Here is a 6,811-nt window from a genome sequence, read left to right on the forward strand (position 1 = left end):
CTGAATGTTTATTTGCTGAGTGTGTCTGTGTGTCTGTCCGTCGGTCTGTCCGTCGGTCTGTCTGTCTGTCTGTCTGTCTGTCTGTCTGTCGGCCTGTCTGTCGGCCTGTCTGTCGGCATGTCTGTCGGCCTGTCTGTCGGCCTGTCTGTCTGTCTGTGTGTCTGAATGTTTATTTGCTGAGTGGATGATGAGTGTGTCTGTGTGTCTGTCTGTGTGTGTCTGCGTGTGTGTCTGCGTGTGTGTGTCTGCGTGTGTGTCTGCGTGTGTGTCTGCGTCACCTGCTCTCTCTCTCCTGTTCGTTCCACTGTCTCCTCCTCTTCAGGTCCTCTGCTCTTTTCTGCTGTCTCCCCAACAGAGCAGCTCTCCTCTGAGCCATCTCATCTTCACAACGCATCTCCTCCTGCGCACACACACACACACACACACCACAAACACATATTGTCATTACTTTATTGGCTACCACTAGAAACACATCATCTTTGATTTCCTTATGAGTCAATAACGAAACGATGAACTTCAATTAACGTTATCTTATCTACATCTAAGGGCCTAGAGGGCAGAGGGGTTAGTTAGGGCTCTGCTTCTGGGAGGGACTGTTCTCTCTCTGTCTCTCCCTCCGCCAGACTCACCTTGAAGAAGAATCCAACCCCTCCTCTCGCCTCCGGTTCCGTCTGCTCTGTGGGTTCCACTGAGGGTTCTCGGAGTTCTGTGTTCTGTGTCTGTTCTATTTGATCCCCCGTAGATTCCCTCGGTTCTCCCGTGGGTTCCGTAGATTCCCTCGGTTCTCCCGTGGGTTCCGTAGATTCCAACGTTTCTCCTGTTGGAGGTTCTGTGTGGTCGCTCATGGAGTCAGAGAACAACTCCTGTCCTTCTGTGTCAGTTGGCTCGTCACTGCCCCCCTCTGGCCCTCCCAGGGATGACAATGACACCTCCATCAGGCTGCAACGATTCCCTCCTCCTCCTCTCCCTCCCTCCCCTCCTCCGCAGTAAGCGGCTGACAGCGACAGGGTCTCGCTCTCAAAGGAGCCCTCGGAGGGGGCTCCGGAGCTGCTGCCACCCCCAGAACGGCCTCTCCTGGGCTGGGGAAACACGGGCCGGCCTCCCCCTAAACCCTCCTGCTCCTCCAGCTCCAGGCTGAACTGCGTCTCGCTGAGCCCGCCTCTGAGGGTACTGGCTGGGGCAGCGTGGCGGCAGGGGGTTTCTGGGGGTAGGGATCAGATACGGAAAGAGGAGGAGGTCTGGACCCGGCACTGGCTGGGGAGACACGTCGCAGGTGGGGGAGGAGTCCACATGCTGCGGGGGTTGAGGGACACGGGTGGAAGGGAACTTCAACTCAGAAGGGGGGGTGGGGTGGGAGGGGCGCGGGTGGTGCTTAGGGCTACGGGGGGAGGAGGAGTGGATCTTTGTGCGTGGGGCAGGGCAGGAGGAGGAGATGGGGGTTTTGGGAGGGTTGGAGGAGAGCTGGGGGGAGGGCCCTGCGAGAGGGGGAGTGTAGTGGAGGTGGGGGTTTGGGAGGGGGTGGAGGAGAGCTGGGGGGGGCCTGCACAGAGGGGAGGTAGTGGAGGTGGGGTTTTGGGAGGGGTGGAGGAGAGCTGGGGGAGGGCCCTGCGAGGGGGAGGTAGTGGAGGTGGGGGTTGAAGCCTGCAGGAATCACCCACGCCTTACTGATGCTCTTGGTCGGGTTCTAGTCGGACTTAGTGGGGGGTCCTGGGTGGTGTCCTGGGTGTACTTTTAGGTGTAGTAGTTTAGGTGTGGTTTTGGTGTAGTTTTTAGGTGTAGTTTTGGGTGTAGTTTTAGGTGTGGGTTTGGTGTGGTCTTCTTGCCCATTAGCTGTTGTTGTTGTTGGGTCAGTTTCTGCATGTCGTTCTGTAGTGACCTCAGAGCCTCACTCAGCTTCAGGACCACCTCATTATACTCCCCCTAGAACAGCTCCTCCCCGGCTCAGGCCCTCCCATTTATCCGCCACTGTCTCAGCCCCTTCCTCGCATCCATGGAAAACGTCACCTGCTTCTCCAATCGCACCAGGGCGGGAGTTCCCTTCATCTGCCTTCCTTTCTCCTCTTCTCTCTCCTCCCCTCCTCTTTCAGCTGCTCCTCCATGTGGCTGAGACGCTCCTCCAGAGATATAGGCTCCTCTCCTCCTCTCCTCTTCCTCCCTCTCCTCTTCAGCTGTAGGAAGGCAGTCTTGCCCAGCCTCTGTCTGTGTCTGGTGAATATGGCCTCTATGCGTCTCTTCTGGGCCTCGATGGCTCTGCGTTTCTCCTCCAGGCGAGCCCCCAGCTCCCAGGCCTCTGTACCCGGCTCAGGGTGCTTCCCTCCTGGGCTGGGGGTATGGGAGGGTGGGGTGGTCGGGGTGCTGGTTGACTTCCTCTCCCGGTGCGGCCGACTGTCTCCTTTCTGTCCCGCCGCTCGGCGAAGCTCGTCATCTGTGGGCTGCGCTAATGTCACCGGTGCTGCTGATGCTGCCGTTGCCGTGAGAGCCGTGGCCAGGCGGACGTTGCCGGGGGCGTTTCTAGGAAGGTCGCCGGAAGCTTCCGATGAGTCACGCCGTCGCGGAGGACTGAGTCATCGTCCGCGAGCCATCCGATCTCTTCTCCTGCCTCCACTGCCTCCTCTCCTCCGCCCCTCCCTCCTATTGGTCGGTGGAGATTTCCGGAGTGGCAGGGGCGGAGCTGCTGAGCTGGGTGAGATCGTATTCAGGAGAATGGAAGGAAGAAATCCTGCAGGAGCTCCTTCTGGACGCAGCGTGGCTCTGGCCTTCCTCCCTCTTCCCTCCTCCTTCTCCTCCCTCCTCCTTTTCCTCTCTCCTTTCCCTCCTCCACCTCTTCTCCTCCAGGAGTGTGGATGATCTCGACTGTCGGCAGCTCTCCTAGGGCCGTTGTGTGTGAGTGTATGTGCGGGCCCCAGGAGGAGCGTTGAGGGACGGAGGCGCTGACCAGGTGACTGAGGTCCTCGGGGGCTGTATGGGACCCGTGTCATCCCGATGACATCCTGCTCGATGAAGTCATCATGGCGGGCACGCCAGCGGTCAGGCTGTTGGTGCTGGCGGAATGCACGGGGTTGCCCATACAACGTCCACGTCACTGTCCAGACCGAATGGAATACTGAAGGTTACAGCCGAGAGTGGACGACTGGAGGGAGAGAGATGGAGAGGGAGAGAAAGATGGAGGAAGAGAGGGAGGAAGAGAGAGGAGAGAGGAGAGAAGAGAGAGAGAGAGAGAGAGAAGGAGAAGAGGGAGAGAAGAGAGAGAGAGAGAAGAGATGGAGAGATGGAGAGAGAGAGAGAGAAATGGAAAGAAGGAGGAAGAGAGAGAGAGGAAGAGAGGAGAGAGAGAGAGCGTGGGAGGAAAGAGAGAGATGGGGAGAGGAGGAAGAGAGAGAGAGAAGAGAGAGAGGAGAGAGAGAGAGAGAGAGAGAGAGAGAGAGAGAGAGAGAGAGAGAGATAGAGACGAAGAGAGAGGGATAGAGAGACAGAGAGAGAGGAAGAGAGAGATGGAGAGAAAGAAGGAGGAAGAGAGAGAGAGAGAAGAGAGAGAGAGAGAGAGAGCGGGAGGAAGAGAGAGAGATGGAGAGAAAGAAGGAGGAAGAGAGAGAGAGAGAGAGAGAGGGGGGGAAGAGAGAGATGGAGAGAGAGGGAGGAAGAGAGAGAGAGAGAGAGAGAGAGAGAGAGAGAGGAGATAGAGACGAAGAGAGAGGGATAGAGAGACAGAGAGAGAGGAAGAGAGAGAGATGGAGAGAAAGAAGGAGGGATAGAGAGAGAGAGGTTCAATCTGGGAGGATGGTCCTAAATAAATATCTCCCCAGGCTGAAACAGTCCGCCATCCTACTCACCGGATCTGTTTCTTGGTCCACATGTTCCCTTCTAAATGTGACAGAAAGGGAGATGTAGTCAGGAAGAGATCTCCAACACTTAGACTTCTCTCAATTGCAATCTCCTCGTGTCCTCGTCGTCTTCTCAAAACCCATTGGATGAGAAAGCCAGAGGTCCCTCCCCTCTGACTTTTACCCTCCAATGGGTTTTGAGAAGTAGACGAGGAGAGAGGACAACGAGGAGTATGCAATGGGGGGAAAAGCCCACAGATGCACAAAGACAGCTTTAAACTACATTACCCAGAATCCCCATTTCTCTTACCAGATGACGCAGGAGAGGATATGGGGACAAAGGGCTGTTTGAAGATATAGGAGGGAGAGCCACTGGAACAGAACACACATTATTATTCACAATGACTATCTGTAATATACGTCTCGTTCTGCCATAGATACAATAAACATGTGGATGTGTTTCTCTCTGGGGTCGAGACCCCATAACACATCATGACGAAGACTCGTGAAAACTTCCTGTGTTATCGAGATGCCAATGAGATTCAGTATATAACACAGACTCATAGTAATGGCATAGATACAATAAACATGTGGATGTGTTTCTGTTTGGTTCCTCACTGCTCTCTGGGGTCTCGACCCATAACGCATCATGACGAAGACTCCTGAAAACGCATCATGACGAAGACTGTTATCGAGATGCCAATGAGATTCAGTATATAACACAGACTCATAGTAATGGATGTGAAAGAACGTGGAAATGCATTGCACTTGGTTGATTGCTGTCGTTTCCCAGTTGCATTGCACTGTCAAACAATAACTACATGTAGAATGAATGTGTGTGTGTCCTGATTTTACCTGTTGCTGTTCCCACTGACAGGACTGGTGCAATCCAACAACCCTGAGGCATCTGGCACACAGAGAAACCTATTCATGTTATCAACCATAACGCCACCTAAACAGGTTATACAGCGGTCTAATCTCTCTCTCTCTCGCTCTCTCTGTCCTTCCACTCTCTTTCTCACACACACACACACACACACACACACACACACACACACACACACACACACACACACACACACACACACACACACACCTCCCCTACCTGTCAGGTCTAGAGGTAGTAATGGCAGCGAAAGTCAGGTTTATGCACCTCGAACCATCCCAGCAGCTCTGCTATGAAACTCATGATGTTCACCTGAAGGACAACAGGGGAATGACCTTTTGTAATGGAACCCTTTTTGACAGTAATAATCCAGTAACAACATTCTGTCCGACCACCTGTACGTTTACAGACGGGGAGGTGGAGGGGGTTAAAGGAGAGCTACAGATGTAGGATCTTCATTTGATCACTCTTTTGTTTTATTATTTCACCTTTATTTAACCGGGTTAACCGGTAACGCAGTTCTCATTTACAATGGCGACCTGGCCAAGATAAAGCAAAGCAGTGCGACACAAACAACAACACAGTTACACATGGAGTAAAACAAACGCACAGTCAATAACACAATAGAAAAGTCTATATACAGTGTCTGTATATGGTGTGAGAGTAAGGTAATAAATAGACCATAGTAGCAGGTAATTACAATTTAGAAAATTAACACTGGAGTGATAGATGAGCAGATGATGGTGTACAAGTAGTGATACTGGTGTGCAAAGAACCAACAAGTAAATAAAAACAACATGGGGATGAGGTAGGTAGATTGGATGGGATATTTACAGATGGGCTGTGTACAGCTGCAGCGATGATAAGCTGCTCAGATAGCTGGTGCTTAAAGTTGGTGAGGGAGATATAAGTCTCCATCTTCAACGATGACCAGTGAGATGTACCTGCTGGGCCCGGCGTGCTACAGGTGGGTGTTGTTATGGTGACCAGTGAGATATACCTGCTGGAGCGCGTGCTATGGGTGGGTGTTGTTATGGTGACCAGTGAGATATACCTGCTGGAGAGCGCGTGCTACGGGTGGGTGTTATGGTGACCAGTGAGATATACCTGCTGGAGCGCGTGCTACGGGTGGTGTTGTTATGGTGACCAGTGAGATATGCCTGCTGGAGCGCGTGCTACGGGTGGGTGTTGTTATGGTGACCAGTGAGATATACCTGCTGGAGCGCGTGCTACGGGTGGGTGTTGTTATGGTGACCAGTGAGATATACCTGCTGGAGCGCGTGCTACGGGTGGGTGTTGTTATGGTGACCAGTGAGATATACCTGCTGGAGCGCGTGCTACGGGTGGGTGTTGTTATGGTGACCAGTGAGATATACCTGCTGGAGCGCGTGCTACGGGTGGGTGTTGTTATGGTGACCAGTGAGATATACCTGCTGGAGCGCGTGCTACGGGTGGGTGTTGTTATGGTGACCAGTGAGATATACCTGCTGGAGCGCGTGCTACTGGTGGGTGTTGTTATGGTGACCAGTGAGATATACCTGCTGGAGCGCGTGCTACGGGTGGGTGTTGTTATGGTGACCAGTGAGATATACCTGCTGGAGCGCGTGCTACGGGTGGGTGTTGTTATGGTGACCAGTGAGATATACCTGCTGGAGCGCGTGCTACGGGTGGGTGTTGTTATGGTGACCAGTGAGATATACCTGCTGGAGTGCGTGCTACGGGTGGGTGTTGTTATCATGACCAGTGAGATATACCTGCTGGAGGCGCGTGCTACGGGTGGGTGTTGTTATGGTGACCAGTGAGATATACCTGCTGGAGCGCGTGCTACGGGTGGGTGTTGTTATCATGACCAGTGAGATATACCTGCTGGAGCGCGTGCTACGGGTGGGTGTTGTTATGGTGACCAGTGAGATATACCTGCTGGAGCGCGTGCTACGGGTGGGTGTTGTTATCATGACCAGTGAGATATACCTGCTGGAGCGCGTGCTACGGGTGGGTGTTGTTATGGTGACCAGTGAGCTGAGATAAGGCGGAGCTTTACCTAGCATAGACTTATAGATGACCTGGAGCCAGTGGGTCTGGCGACGTCTATGTAGCGAGGGCC

General features: G+C 53.4%; 1 pseudogene; it reads right to left on the reverse strand.

Annotated features, from left to right (window-relative positions):
* Positions 1-278: 278 nt before the first annotated feature.
* LOC135529887 (calmodulin-regulated spectrin-associated protein 3-like) lies at positions 279-5,625 on the reverse strand (annotated as a pseudogene).
* Between the last annotated feature and the right edge of the window lie 1,186 nt (positions 5,626-6,811).

The sequence above is a fragment of the Oncorhynchus masou genome, unplaced genomic scaffold (genome assembly GCF_036934945.1).
Source record: "Oncorhynchus masou masou isolate Uvic2021 unplaced genomic scaffold, UVic_Omas_1.1 unplaced_scaffold_12047, whole genome shotgun sequence".
NCBI classification, from domain to species: Eukaryota; Metazoa; Chordata; class Actinopteri; order Salmoniformes; family Salmonidae; genus Oncorhynchus; species Oncorhynchus masou.